Source organism: Pagrus pagrus (assembly GCF_965226575.1).
Source record: "Pagrus pagrus genome assembly, chromosome: 2".
NCBI classification, from domain to species: domain Eukaryota; kingdom Metazoa; phylum Chordata; class Actinopteri; order Spariformes; family Sparidae; genus Pagrus; species Pagrus pagrus.
This window is the reverse complement of record NC_140186.1, coordinates 15737850-15753985: the sequence shown is the minus strand read 5'-3', so window position 1 is coordinate 15753985 and position 16136 is coordinate 15737850. Positions and strand designations below refer to the sequence as shown.

The following is a 16136-nucleotide window of genomic DNA, read 5'->3' as shown; positions in this document are numbered from 1 at the left end:
ATTTTACATTTGTCTGACAGCTTTAGTTACTTTTCAGACTTTTCCTGATAAAACTAAAGTATTACGTTTTCAGTCAAGGGATAAAAAAAAAACATTCTTAAGCTATATAATTATTTAAAAACTGCTCCTGGATTAGCTGGAAATGCATCGTCACACAACTGAAATGTTTTCCTGAGCTAATGAAAACTTGACTTCACAGCAACGCTACAAATCAGTGATAATCTAATAGAATATGATGCATCACTGCCGTAACGACCCAACAGTTGTAAAGTAATTAAAATGTGCTCAAGCACAGAGAACTACAGCATTAAAACGCAATATACACATTAATCAGCAGTAACATTAAGAACATCACAGATAATAGTAAAACAGTAACTGCACAATGAGTACTGATGAGCTTTTCTTACATACTTTTATTCAATCACCACAGCGCAGTGTGTTATTCCCTCAAGCGATCAAAGAAAATAAAAGTGATTGAGCGAAACTGCACTACTGGTTCCCACCATACACAGAGTTTGTTATTTTAGCCAAGAACTGCAAGAGGAAACTTGCTCTGAGTAAGTTAACCTTTCACTGTTGCCACATGTAATGAAGGTAATGTCATCTGGCGTGCCACAACAGTGCTGACAGTTGGATCCGGTTTTTGTTTTCGTTTTAAACATATTGAAACTGTAGTGCCTGTGTTATCTGGTAGGTCAATGGGTTAGAAAATCAGAGAATATTAAGAAAATACGTTCTTTAACATCCTGGAAGATCTTCATAGGATGAGTCTAAAAGAAAAAGTCTCACATTTGGACGTTCATCCACCGTTTGATCAAAACAATTGTCTTTGCAGCCAAAAATGGCAAAATCAGCTCTCGTTTGTGGCCTCCTGCTCTACATTGAGTGCCTTTTCTCTTTAGCCAAGACTAAACCCTCGATCCACAATCATCCTAAACATAAATCCAAGCTCAAAACAAAAGCATATATGAGAAACACATGGACATGTTGCATGTATGTTGCAGGCTTAAAGAGACAGGAGCTAAAACGAAGCGTTTCAGAGGGGGAATACAGAGCTGCAGCACCGGGCAGTATGAGAAAACATGTGTTTTGAGCATTAAAGCAAGTAAATCTATGCTAGTAGTAACCAAAAATAAAACAATTAGCCTGAAAATGAGCATAATATGAGTCCTTTAAAATGTGTTTATGCTTCTGCATATGTGAAAACATTTAGTATAAAGCCTTTTGTGGCTCCAGAGGAAGCAGCATATCATCTGATAAATTGCCTCCAGTGATGTCATTCAATGGCTAAGTTGCATTGTGGGTAATGAAGGCGGCAGGTTTAGTGAAGTTGTTGAAGTTACCCTTAAAAACTCAGTGGGGCCATAAGTCAAAGCTATGTCTGTATCACACCAGCAGAGGGAGACATTTCACTGGCGTAAGTCAGAGACACTGTGCAGCCTTGTTTCTGCAGCATGTGACCCATTTCAAAGCCACTCTCTGTCCTCTAACTTGATCTGAGTACTCGACCATTAAGAATGTATGAACCTGACTCTTCATATCAGCATTTGTGCTGCACGCACAGGATGCAGGCTGAACTCCAGCACCCACACAAGATGAGGTGAACTCAGCAGTAATGGACCATGAAGGATATCACAAAGTTGATTTTTGTACGTCACTAGTGTTTGGTACAACACAGATCTTGCCAGAGAGAAAGGAGCAGGAGGTTTTTCTTTGTTTCATTGTGTGGAAAAACCTTGAAGCTTTTTGGGGCCCAAATGAGCCTCACTTCTCCACGGGTGTGAGAGTACAGCTGGAGAGATTATCCCATCCAACACGCGTCATCAATGTCGCCTCACAACAGGGCTCCAGTTGCTCCCCATGCCTTGTGTTTGTGTGTGAGTGTGTGTGGGGGTGTGTTTGTGTGTGTATTCAATAATCGGCCCGGTTGGAGACGGCGGGTCGTGCGGCCATAAGCCGACCTGGAATTTTCTCAATAAAGGTCTAATCTTTACTGGAAGCTGTACAGTGCTGGAAGGAGTTTCTTCTCTGTCTTTAGTCTATTTACCTTCAGACTCACATTCAGTGTTCAAACTTTTGTCTCACATATACAGTATGTGTTTGTGTTTGTTGTCTACTCCAGTGACCTTTCCTTGATACGCTACGAAAAAGGGTCAGGTAGGGAGTAATATGTGGTCAAAAGTATGTGCACACCCCTTATGTGATTGTGGAACATCTCATTCCCAACCCATGGCCATTAATACGACGTTATGACAGTTTTCACTCATCTGGCAAGCATTGGGAACCCAGAGTTAAGGTGCATTACCGCCACCTACTGTGGCAAAACGACAACGGAAACAAGCTAAATTGATTTAAGAGGCAATGCATATTTACACGATATTATCACATGTGTATTCTTGGCACGATATCAATTATCGTCAATATCCGTATATCGCCACAGCCCTAATTCTATGTGAATAGGGAATAGTGTCTGTTTGAATTTTAACCACAGCTAAGAACATCTTGAGACAGGTTTTCTTTTCATTTTATTGTGGGCTGGGTCTCGCACTTTGGTTTAAAAGTCTCTATTCCTTCCCTGATGGTGTTTACTTGCTGCCATGTACCAACCCATTCTTAAAAATCATTAAAAAATTAAAGGGGCTCTGTGGAAGTACTGTTGCTCTCTGTCAGCGGACTGAGACGAGGCGTGCATAAAGTCATGACCCGAGTCCTACACAAAGAAATCCACAGTCCAGCAGAATTAAACAACTTCAACAGATCATCCACAGGATTGTATAGACAACCGGGATATGGGGATGGTCTAATTTTTCCTGTCATGTTACAATCTGCTCATATATGGCCAATAAAAAGGTGATTACAGAGAGCCTGTCAAGAACAAACTGTCCATTAAAAGGCAAAAACAGCCCCAGATCAGTACATGGTCATGGGTGTCGACATACTTTTAGACAGATTTAGTGGCGCTCATCAAGTTGGGTTTGATCTCTCTCACTCATCAAGAGCCAATTAGAGTCTATTAGACACCCACACACACACACCCACACACACACACCCACCCACCCACACACACACACACACAAGTGGAGAACGCTGCTTTTGTGTCAGAACTTGACAAGAAACGTAGCCGCTACATCACAGCCAAATTTGTCAGTGATCTTATTATTTATGTAACAGGAGAAAGAGAGGCACAGGGAGAGAGACACAGGGAGAGAGAGAGTGAGGGAAGTAACAGCAGACGAACAAGTACAAGATCCACATCAAGGCCACGTCACTTGATACAATTTGACATCATAAATCCAGTTCACCTGCACATACAATAGAAATATGATCACAGTTTTCCTCCTCTCTCAGTTTTTCTTGCAGTGTGTGTGATAGCTTGATTGGGCCCACTTGTTACAGGTGAATAGATACACTTCCCCCGTCTCTTTGTGTGTCTTTGTCGGGCATTTTGGAGTAGCAGCGGAGTGTGTTCCTGGGAATTTCTGCTCTCTGTGTCTCAGGTCTCTCCGTCTTTTGTGTAGCAACCAGGGCAGGGTCTGAGCTGCTTATTGTGGGAAGAGTTTGCTTTTGTTTACACCCTGTGAAAAGGCAGCATGTGCACATCTCAGAGTCTCTCTTTGTGTGTATGTAAACTAAACATTCATGAAGCCATAATTAAAGGATAATTCAAGTTTATTACAAATTTCCCCATTTTTTTAAAATTAGTTTTGGCCATGATTTCTGTAACTATCAAAGGAATAGTTAGAGATTTTTCTCTCTCTCTTTTACTGAGAGATAGAGAAGGTGGCAGAGGTGGGGGACTCGAGTCACATGACTTGACTCAAGTCTGACTGAGGGGAAGCTCTGAGGACTTGATGCCTGCTGGACTAACATTGATTAAAGACTGGATTTGATTTTTGACTTGGCATTCATGACTTCAGACTTGGCTTAGACTTGCAGATGACTTGACAGGACTTGAATTTCTTCAACATGTTTTAAAACTTATTAATGAGTTTCTTTTACTGTACACATTTAAGTCATACAGACATGTGATACATTTTATTTAAAAACTCAAGCCAACCCTTCACAACCCAAATATACAAGAGAGCTCACCTGCATATATAGAGTGGATTTCTTTTAAAGCTATTGCCACAAGACAAAAAGTCGGATATGTTTTATGAATAAAGAATATAATAAAAAGTAAAAAAAAAATTAAAAATAACAAAAATACAAGCATATTGCATACATTGTAATCAAAAACGATTTGCTATATATGTATATATTTGCTATATATATACAAAGCAGGACTTGACTATTTTAAAAATCAAATATTTGCTTTTTTCACGCAAACCTGGCAACCTACTAGGACACAACAGACCAGCAGAGCCAATCCGTGAATCAGCCATCATGGAGGGGCCAGTCCAAAAATAATGAAATTTGGATTAAAGGATTTTGTTTATAATGACAGCAACAAGAAGAGAATTACAGGGTCTGCAGCTCAAAAATCAGACCTTTACAACATCCAACTCCTACAAAACCCACAGAGAAAGGTAAGTCGTCAACGTGTCTGTTTAGCTAACGTCAGCTACAAGGTTAGTGTGAAGCTTCAAGAAGCTGAATGAAAGACACGACCAGAATTTTTGTTTAAAAATGAAAAAAATGAACTAACAGTATCAACAGAATGTAAAAACAAGTGTTGACCATGTAAAAGACCTGTGTCACAGAGATGTCTACTCAAGTTAGCATGCTAACCAGCTAGCCCCAGCCCGCCCTGTCTGCTAATACCACTGTGAAGCAGGAGGTGACGTCAGAGAGCCCCAGTAGTTTCAGCTGGGAGATTTTGTTCAGTGGGGAGTTTGTTGGTAAGTCTCATAAGCAAAAACTTAGAAAATGTCAAGAAATAGTCTTACATCTATTTTCCTTACTAAACAGAAAAATACAACCTCAAGTTTCTCTCAAGACAACACACTTCTACGTAAACGAAATAAAACTCACCAGCACAGTCTGGTTTGTCTTCCCACAATCACCTCTGGTTTGGTTGAAATAATTCCTCAATTCACAAAGTAATATGTGAAAGTATTTTCACGTTTTTGCCGACTCAGTCTCGCTCCTCTCCTGCTTCCTGCCTGCTGTGTCTTGGTCAGAGCCGCTGTAAATCACCTCCGTACTGTATCCCTTGTCTTCAAACTTCAGTACTTTAAGTATACTTTGATGCTATTACTTTTGTACTTGTTAATACTTTTAACAATTTGTAATTTTACACTGTGGTATATCGTTTATTACTTTTACTTAAAGGGGCACTATGTAGTTTTGGAGCAGAGTTTAAACTCAGAATTGTAATATTTACAATATTAATAAGGTAATAAAAAAACTCAAATAATTGAGTTCAAATAATTCAAATAACTGAATAAACCAGCTTTTCTCAGAGGAAAATAAGGTCCCCAGAACGCTGTTTGAAGCTAGAAAGGTGGCAGGGTCCGCCAAATATAAACAAAGTAAAACAGTATGAAATTGCGTTGTCCTTTAAGTTTGATTATTCAGTTTATTCAGCCAAGAAAACGAAGAGAGTTTGTTTTGGCATAAAAAACAAACAAAAAAAATTTGTCACTGAAGATCTTTCTCTTCTGAATTTCTTCCTCTAAACCACATATTGCAGCTTCACAGTGCCGGTAGCTGTTTTTGAAAGGATGCCATAGTCTTTGACTTGACTCATACCGAAGTTAATTTATTGCCACTGGTAATGTTGTCGACTGTGCAATGACTTTCAACAGCCTGCACTGTACAAACATGCAACCATCATGTATCTTGATAGAAGTCACAGTCTTTACGAGATGGATTATCTCTCTTAAGCAAGTCTCTGCAAGCGGAGTTTCATACTGTAATAAATGACTGAGTAATTGTTTATGGTGGAAAAACACCAGTATAAAACCCTTTAGTATGTTTCAGATAATCGTCAGATGAGTAAATGTAAATTGCAGTTAATGAACCAAAACAGAAAATGAACTGAAATCTGCCTACACACAGTCACTACTATACAAATAAACCACTGTGCTGCTTCCACCTGTGATAATGAAGACACACAGCTAAAGAGCAGCGCTACAGTTATTAAATCTTAACTCAGTATCATTTGTGCTGTTGTATTGACACACTTAATCCGTGAGTTCTGTTAAGTAAGCATTAAAGTGAAAAGTATTGAGCAACACGTCCAACGGCCCCCGGTCTCCTCCCAGCCAGAGTTCAGCCGCTGTGTTGAAACGTTATTTCTCTGTGTGAGCACGTCTGACTCAATCTCAGTTTCCTATACACACACACACACACACTCGAAAGTTCCCTACTGTGTGTGTGTTAGTGTGTGTGCTGGGACTTTATCTGAATGTATGCAAGTGTGTTAGTGAGTGTGTGTGTGTGTGTGTGTGTGTGTGTGTGTGTGTGTGTGTGTGTGTGTTGTTACTCTAAACAGAAATCCAGCTTCCTCACTTCTCTCTTCTGTCCTCAGCCTGTCAGTTGGCTGACCACACTGTTCACTTCAGTCAGCTCTCTCTCTCTCTCTCTCTCTCTCTATGTGTCTCATTCAACTGGTTGCTCCAAAGACGTCGCACTCGTCGCACACCTGAGATCAGGAAGAAGGAAGTGCAAGGAGTTCAGGTAGGCAAGCACACGCAGAAACGCCACCCACACACACACACACACACACACGCGCGCACACACACAATGTTGAATGAGGAAAGGAGGTCTGGAGTGTTGTAACTGCTCTACATGATCTAACAAGCAAAAATGAAAGAGAATAAAGAGTGGGTGGGAAGAGGAAGAGGACAAGAAATGTGAGGGATTAGAATAAAAGAACAAGAAGCAGCTCAACCAGTTACTGTTTTACTTTCAGTTCAAGTTTGGGGAATAACGTCTGTAACAAAGGTGAGAAACTAGACATGTGAAGTCTCACGTTTCCCCCAGTTTCATCCTCACGCTGACAGTTAAACACAGGAAATCTGAGCGGGTTGTTATTACTGAGAGTTGTCATTACAGCGGGATCTACCTACGTCAAGAGGGGGTGAACGCTGTAACACAAAGACAGCATGTCATCGTGACATCAGGGGTGTATATATTTGTGAATGAGGAAGAAAGGTCGGCCCGATTGTGTGCACGCTCGTCGCTAATGAGCATGCGGTGGAGGTGAGCGATCATGTGGTGTGAGAGTTTTTGAACTTAGGTGTGCAGGAAACTCCTTTAGAGGAATGCTGCTGTGGCTGAAATGATTCAGGTCTGGCTGTTTGTGCGTGCACACACACACACACACACACACATAGATTGGCCAGGGCCACAGGAGGATAGCATTTCCCATCCGGAATGATAGGAGGGAGGGAGCGGAGGGAGGTGTGTTGGGGATCTGGGCAGTCAGATTCTGGTTTGGTGAGTTTCAGGAGCAGGCAGTGTGTACACCAAACACAGACCGAAAGAGAGAGAGAGAGAGGAGAGACGAGACGAGAGAGTGAAGAGAAGACTAAACACTCGCGAGGAAGTATCTGGAGGTGACGGACGCTGAGCAGCACCTTCACGCAACATCATGCAACCTTGACTCGAGCGACGCCGCACTCAGTTATGTTGTGCTGTAAGGAGGACAGGTTTTTGTTTGTTTTCGGGTGGAGAGGGTGCTCTCTGGGATCATTAGTGTGTTGGTGTGTGTGTTCAGAACTTTTTTCTTTTCTTCTCCCCTCCCTCGCCTCTCCCCCCTCCTCACTTCTGAGGAATGTGGGGCTTATGTCAGTGAGAGTCAGGTACAGACTCACTAATTACCACTGCCATTCCTCCCTCCATCTCTCCCTCCCTCCTTCCCTTCCTCCCTCCTTCTCTCTCTTACTCTTTTGCTCTCTCTCCTCTCTCCTCCACCTCGAGACCTTGCGTGCTCCCCTCCTCTCTCTCTCTCTCTCTCTCTCTCTCTCTCTCTCACTTCACTTGTCTCCCGCTGTTGCGTCTACGAGCGCTGTCGTGACTGGAAGCAGAGGAGAGGACAAACGGATAGGATCTGAGTCAGAATCCAAAAAAACACCAAAAGGAGAACAGAAACTCTGACTTGTCCTCTCTCTCTCTCTCTCTCTCTCAGCGTGTGTGTTGTGTGTTTGTTAGATGTGTCTGAGATCTTTTCTGATTGTGCTTTCGGCGACCTGTCATTGAAGACAGGAGGCGCCTTGACAGCGGACGAGAGGCCGGACAGAACCTGACACACAGCGCAAAGTAGGAGAGGAAGAGGGCAGAGAAGATGAGAAAGTGACGAGCTGGATCGTTGCTTTTGAACGGTGGCAGAAGAACCAACAGCGACACAGTGACTACACGTCCCATCATCCTACAGGTTGGCTGGGAACTCGTCATGCGTCTCCTCTTCTTTCCGTTCTGTCTAATTTTGATCTTAATAGTTCTGCTTTAAGTTTGTAGTTAAGGGACATGGTGTGTTTTCTCACCTGGAGGACTGCACACACACACACACACACACACACACACACACACACACACACACACACTCACACACACACACTCACACACAGTGGGTATCTGGAAGGACATTTCTTCAGCTGGTCCAGTGTTCACACTGACCCAGCTGACTGCTATAACCTTCACTACAAGGTTATGGGACAGGGACTCGATGTTTATTTGTGTGGGGTTGTGTGTGTATGATCAGTTGCTGTCTTGTTGAGTTGTTGTGTGTGTGTGTGTGTGTGTGTGTGTGTGTGTGTGTGTGTGTGTTTTTCAGAAACTGGTTGAACAGGGCGCCAGTTAGCCTTGGGTGTCCTGTTGTTGTACAAACGAGACCTAGTCGTGTGTGAGTGGTTCGTGTGCGTGCCCACGTGCCTGAACATACTGCGTATCATATAGTTTAATGGACATTTGTGGACAGTTGCAGTATTTATTTCTTGTGTGTAAAAGTTCAACTGATCCCTTAAAGAGCAATCGTCTCTCTCGACGCTCTAATTTACACAATCCACATTTTTTTTTAGATCAAATTTAGAAACGTGTCATTTCTTTAACTGGAGTTTGGGGACCTATGATGTTATGAAGATGTCAGTGTTGTAAAAAGGACTCAAAGGTCATACGTAAGTAAAATTAATGATATTGTATTTCAATATTACTTAGGTAAAAGTGAAAGTGAACCATACAGATAAGGCCTGAGAAAAAGTCTGAGTATCTGGTATTAAATTACTTAAGTATCTAAAGTAAAAGTAAAAAAGTAATTTTCAGTCAATAGATGTACTTCAGTAAAATTAAAAGTACAAATATATTTACATGTTTGTATATACTGTGTACTATAGGTTGACTGATTATTGGCCTGGCTGCTTATCGGATTGGATAATCGTTATTTCTGATTATCAGAATAAGTGTGTTTTTTATACAACTGTCGATAAAATCAATTAATTAAAATGTACACTACTTTGGCTCTTATGAACGATGTTATCCGTAAAGTGACTAGTAAAGTAGTAAAAGTACAGTATTTGCCTCTAAAATGTGGTGGAGTGGAAGTATGATGTAGCAGAAAATAGTAGATAGTAGACAACATTGTACTTCAGTGCAGTACTTGTGTAGATGTATTTGGTACATTCCATCACTGGAAGATGTTCATTTGTGTCTCTAAAGATGTGTTGTACTGTGATCTCTGTTTTACATTTTATAATTTATAATTTATGTAGATCTAAAGTTAAGCAGATCATTTTCAGATGTGATGTGAGAGAAGTTTTGTTTGCTAACTTTCTGTTTCCTGACAATCACCTGTAGAGAACTGAGAGGTGCTGAGTGACACCTGAAATACCCTTCTCTGTCAGTGTGTGTGTGTGTGTGTGGTGAGCAGCTTCCTTATGAATACTGTAAATGCTTCCACAAGTTTAAGGCGTGTGTGAGGTGTGTGAGTGTTGAAGTGCTGGTCAGACCTGATGGAGTGATGACACACGACTTCTTCAAACTGCCTCATGCAAAAACAAAACCAAAAATAGATACCAGTTAAATGGTTCATATATGATTATTCAAATGGACATGTCTGTCTGTCTGTCCATATCTCAGACGGTCGCTAGGTTCACTGCTGATTGTGCAAGAGGGTTCAAGAGGGTGAACCATTTTTCAGAATTGATACTTATCTCCCAACCCACTGTATCACATTCCACAAATGCAACGAGGAACAAACAGTTATCCAAGACAGGAATTTATATCTAGACATGTTTTTTTTTCCTTTCTAGTGTGACCTTAGTGGTATTATGTTTGGGTCCGCTCTAGTTTCAGGAAGACAGACAACACTGGAGGGCAACGGGAAGGAACATAAAAGATCTCTTTTGGTTTTGATGAAGTTTAAACAGATTTTCAGAAGCAGGAAGCTGATGGAAAATTGCACAAGGAAGCGCTTCAACATCAAATATATACACACAGTCACATACACACGTAGTATATGGTCACGTCACATGACTGTCACATGATCATCTCATGCTCATAATGGGGAAGCACAGATTCGGTCTAGTGTGTGTGACAAAGCCACGAGCCTAATCCACCAACACTGAGGCAGAAATCCAAAGCTGCAGAGGAAAGAGACTAATGCAGCTGACACAAAGAGAGAGGGGAACCTGTTAGCAATATTGTGTTGTTTATGAAACACCTGTAACCAGATCTGATCAGCCTCCCTCTCCTCTCTCCCTCTCTTTCTTTCTGTTTGTCACAAACACACATACCTGGAAAGCACAATGGCCACATTCTTCCCCTCGATCACCTCCCCTCCCCTCCGCCCCTCTCTTTAGCTCCGCTCTGATCGGACCAAACACTGAACTGCAGCAGGACGAGAGGGAAGTTGACACAGGTGAAAATGAGGGCTACGAATACAGATAGAAAAATGGAGTCAAATGTAGCACAGATGTTTTTTAAAATGCTCAATTTGTTCTCAAAAGCAAGCACAAAGAGGCAAAAGGAGGCTTTGATCAGCAGATCATCTGGATTGAAAGGGAGCAAAGATACATTTAAGGCTTGATGGTGAGGAGTAAGATGAAAAGAAATACGAACAATGTGTGTGAGAACAACGTAAACAGGATCGGGGTGTTTATCAGGTCAGTTTACCCCCTTCCTTTCCTTTGTCTCCCCAAAAACGTATCCATCTCTGTCAACAAGTCTTTCACATAAAATATTTGTCCGGCCCATCCAGAACAACTCGTATAAGCCTTTTGTTGTATTATTTGTCAGTGCTTTCCACAAATATTCCAAATCACTTGAGGAACAAATAAATCATGTTGTGCACTTTATAAGCATCATCTTTGGGTCTGGTATCCAGTGCTTATTATACATCCATGGCTTTAAAACACTATCAGACTACTTATTCCTTTGCCATAAACAGACAAGACTTCCCATAATCCCTACAACCACTAGTAAGCTTTGTCACTTGAATGTAAAAACGACATTTTTTGACATTTGCTAAAACGACTGATGCTGTTGTTTTTCTTGTTAGTCATCTCTCTCTTCATATCAAACCATGCCGCTTTGGTTGGATTTGTTAGGAAGGCTCTGGTCTGCCACCTTTATTGAAGGTTTGGGCAACTAAACTGCTGGACATTGATTGATGGTGGAAAACGGGATGCAAACAATGGTCGCCTGTGTCAAAGTCACACGCTTCGTTGGCCAAACCAACAACCCCAACCTCCTCCATTAGCGGTTTTGTGTCTTTATAACAACGTCATGCTACTTCACCAATCATTATTCACTCACCACAAGACCACAAGAGGTCCTCACTTGTTGAATTCAAGCATAGGTCGTTTTTAAAAAGATGACCAAGGCGGAGGACAGTGTCTAATTTGTGCAGGTTTTGATATATCTTGAGATTTTTACCTCAGGAATTCTTCCCTTAGATATTCAGTTAAATAATCAGTGTCACTTTAGACAAACCCAGCGCTATCTCCAAGAAATTACATTTGTATTGCCTGAAAACGGTTTTGACTAACTCAATTGGCAAATTACAAAAAGGGATATTGTAAAATGAACTTCTGAATGTTCACTGACGTATTTACCATATTTAGTTTGTTTTCCTTCCTTCACTTGATGCACACATTTTTATGGATATGTTCAGACAATCACAGCTGTTGGTTTGGATCGTGGTCTTAATTTGATACTAAAAATGTCCAAAATCATTTACATGAGACAATTTTTTTACTAAACTTTCACCTTAACTGTTGCATAAACCACATCAAAGTCCTGCACTTTTAACAAACATCAATCCACTCGACCACCCGCCTGTAGCTGTCACATTGGAGGTAAATGCGCCGTAATTGCTAAAGGAAATAATAACTATTTTGATGTCATTTCTTGTAGACAGACCTCTCTCTCAAACTGTTCTCTTAGGGACATTTTCTTCGGTTGAAAGTAGCTCCAGTGAAGAAGTTTACAGCGATTATCCAGAGTAACAGGACGAGTAATGATTTACGAATAGAATCCCATTCACCTCCATTATACTGGAGACAAGGCAGATACTTCAAAGTGTCCAGAATCATCTGCACATGTTGATACAACTAGGCCTGAGTGAGAGTGAGAGTAAGTGATGTTTTGTAACGAGAGTGATCCGAGGAGTCGAGACATTGTGCAACTGTCTCTCCTCTGAGAGCGTGGCGATGCACACTGTTGAGTGTGTAAACAGGTGACATCCACTCACTGTGAAGGCTGGATCAACACTCCTCCTCCTCCTCCTCCACTCTTCTCCCGACACCCCCGCCTTCTGCCGTCCAACCTTTGACCCCTGCGTAACCCCTCCACCCCCCTGTGTGGTGACACTGCTGAACCCTCCATCCTCTCTCCTCCTCTCCTGCTCGCTTCCCTCCTCTGTCCTTCAACCTGCTTATTTGCTAATGCTGTTATTATGCTTCGTTTCACTTCTTCCGCCTCCTCCTTCTGCTGGAGAGTCTGTCTTAAAACAATACTTACATGCATTCATAATTAAAGCCTTTAATCTACTGCCGTAATTATTCTCCATATAATGTTATACCACTGTAAGTGATGGGGGGGGAATCCACAACATATTTGCTGAGAATCACTTTTGGAGGACTGTCATGGTCAGTATGGACATGTGGAGCTATGACAAACTAATAACTGTTTTAATGCACACATGAGCATGCTGGTATTATCGGTATAGACTTGAAAAAAATGTGAACTTGTCCTTTAGCACAGAGCATCCAATTGCCTGTTCTCAAATAGGCTCGTCTCTGCATACCTGTTGCTACACACAATGGGTTAGTTGTCTGGACAGCAGGCCAAGAGGCAAGGTGTGTGTGTGTGTGTGTGTGTGTGTGTGTGTGTGTGTGTGTGTGTGTGTGTGTGTGTGCGCGGGCGCAGTGGGTGATTCGAGTCTGGCAGGGAAGGCAAGCAAATGCAAGTGGTGTTGAGGAGTGTGTGGAAGTGAGTAGGTTTCGGGGACAGAAACTACCGGTGCTACATCTCGTGATAAGATCCAACCCCAAATACACACACATGAACACACACACACACGCACGCACGCACACGCACGCACCTACTCCCCCCTGCTCCGTCAGAATGGAATGTTCCATGGGCCGAGACTGACTCTGTGAACCCATTCACAAAACTGACACAAAGTGGCCATGCTCAGGCCACACACACACACACACACTCACACACACACACGCACGCACACATGCATGTTCAGACATCAGGCTCATCCCGCTCTCTTACCTTCACGCACACCCTTCTGTTTTTTGGGGGAATGAGAGCAGGTGAATGGACGTTTTTTGTTCTCGTCATAAAACACCTGTTTGGCTGCGATGTGAGTGAAACTGTTTAGCTGCAGTTTAGCTATTGTGTGTTTAGGGATCTGTATTTAGGGGGGCGTTAGCCGGGGTTGGCCGACACTGAATTCCTCCAGCTTTTCATTCAGTCTCTTATCTGGCTGTTTTACTTTCCCGTCTCACTTTTCTGGACTTATTGTGTGTATGGGTGTGTGTGTGTGTGTGTGTGTGTGTGTGTTTGATGTAGAGAACAATTTGTCTCTCCAGGAAACAAGGAAGGGTGAAAATTGCAGGTCAAAGATTGCCAGAAGACGCAAGTGGGTGTAGATGAAGGCGCAATTCCAGTTACTAGTCAATACCGATTCATTACTTGTAATTACAGATATTGTACTGAGTTATTACCCTGCCTTTAATTAATGGGATGCTTCATCCAAAGACTACATTCATTCATGCATTTACAGTAGTCATTACATGAAGAGATACAACAGTTGGCATTGAAAGCCCTTTTATTATACACTTATTGTTGCACAATTAGTTCATGACAATGATGGCTTAAGGCTGAAGTGTGCTCAAAAGGAACTAGCTCTAAAGACAAAGGTGTTCATTGCTGATCCGAATGGCCTCATTTACTGAGACACAATGGTTCGTACAAACTGGGATAATCGTGCACACTTTCTTATAGCCTCTCTCATGAGACGTTCAATGTGTTGGACTCAGTTATGCAAAAGAAAAAGGAAAAAGAAAAGAGAGCCTGAGAATAAAGTTCATATCTGGTCATATCTGGTCTTTCTCACCTCCAACCTGCTTACAGTAGGTTTCTTGCTGGATTGTCAATTTTGGAGATTTACATAATGTGTCTGAAAAGTGAATGTAACAGTGGATTAGACTGTCTGGACTGTTGAGTTTGTCTTAATGGAGGGTTTGAACCAAATGTCACCAAGGCCACAAAAAGAAGTGCTAACTTGTTCTATTCAATTCCGTCCTGTCGTGTTTTATTATTTTAACTACATGCTGGATGTGCTCAACACTCACATGATAGTGAGTGTTGGGAGAGAGGACAGTCACCCATGTTGACGTTACAATGGTTACTGGTCAGATAATAAGTGGCTTCAGTGTGGTTACAAGTCACAAGGATGACTCTGTTTCTTCTTCTGTTGTGCCTTATATTTTTCCTTCTCTTTCTCTCTTTCTCCCCCTCTCTCTCTCCCTCTCTCTCTCCCCCTCTCTCCTTCCTCGTCTCCTTGACCTTGGCAGTGATTGTTGCACCTAAACACACAATGCCTCTGCTCTGCCATTGGTTAGTGACAAGCCACATGACTGGAGTGTCAGCTGATCAAATTCTAGGCAAAAGGGGAAACTTCTTTCATCAGGATGGAAGAAAAAAAAACATGCAGGACTCTAATGTCAGATCCTGTGTGTGTGTGTGTGTGTGTGTGTGTGTGTGTGTGTGTGTGTGTGTGTGTGTGTGTGGGAGGGCAGCAAGCCTCTCTTTTTGTGCTGAGTCATTACTGTTAATCATAAGTGGGACGCTGGGATTGGCTGACAGTCGTTACAGGATGTGAGGTGACACTTTGAATGAGGAAGTGTTACAACTTTTCCCTGCTGGCTCAAGCGTAGTCTTAATGTCGGAGGGTTTTGTCTTTAGGCAGAACAGCATTCAGGCAGCTCGACATTGGTTAATTTAAATCCGTGTGCACCTTCACACACACACACACCTGCAGTGTGACATGTGAGCTGTGTGACACCCTGTGGTGTTTGCTCCCTCTGTTGGGACATAAATGGGTCAACTGAGGATGGATCCAAAGAAACTGTTTAGTGTTTGTCCTCTGAATGACATTACTTGAATGATTGAAATATATTATGTTGTTGAAAACTGGAGCAGGGCATTACTATTTGTACATCTTAATTCATTTTTACTTAGATTTTAGTCTCATCCAGTTGAGTTTCAGTTTTGTGGAAAAGGAATTCAATCTTCCATTTTGTTTCAGTTTGAGTTGCTTTACCACGCAACAGAAAAAAACATGATTGGGAAACAAACCTGGATTAACTTGCGCAATAAAAGACAAAAACCTTTCAAAAATGTTGATATTTCTGTAAATTCAAGCTAGTTATTAAGGTCGTAAGTTGTAGGCTTTAAATTATTTTTTGTCTTGCTACTGGGGTCTTGTTTAAGTCAGCAAAAAGGGATTTTGTGTCAGTGTTTTTGTAATTTTCCATTTATAATAGTAAAAGTACAATGGAAGGGAGTAAAGGGAGACGGAGACTGACATAGACAAAAAAGTCATTGGTCATAGCCACAGAAAAACAGATGGACACAGATGCTATTTAAAGTGTGTCTGACTCAGATGAAGATGTTGTCACTACCTGACCTCATTAGCGCATGTATGAGCACCATCTTGGACAGCTAGGTACGGCAGCACC

The 16136-nt window shown here is 41.8% G+C and overlaps 1 protein-coding gene across 7 annotated transcripts in view; it reads left to right on the top strand.

Moving 5' to 3' along the window:
* The first annotated feature begins 4508 nt into the window (after positions 1 to 4508).
* rbm47 (RNA binding motif protein 47) overlaps positions 4509 to 16136 on the top strand; it is a 35643-nt gene continuing 24015 nt past the window's right edge. For 3 of the 7 annotated variants that reach the window (XM_084376442.1, XM_084376443.1, XM_084376441.1), the window contains exons 1-2: positions 7406 to 7582; positions 8148 to 8320. The gene's annotated coding sequence lies outside the window, so the exon portion shown is untranslated. Of the gene's footprint in view, positions 4527 to 6566; positions 6622 to 7405; positions 7583 to 7794; positions 8321 to 9024; positions 9060 to 16136 lie in introns of those variants that run through there. The other 4 variants (XM_084376438.1, XM_084376436.1, XM_084376437.1 and 1 more) reach the window with 4 other exon arrangements.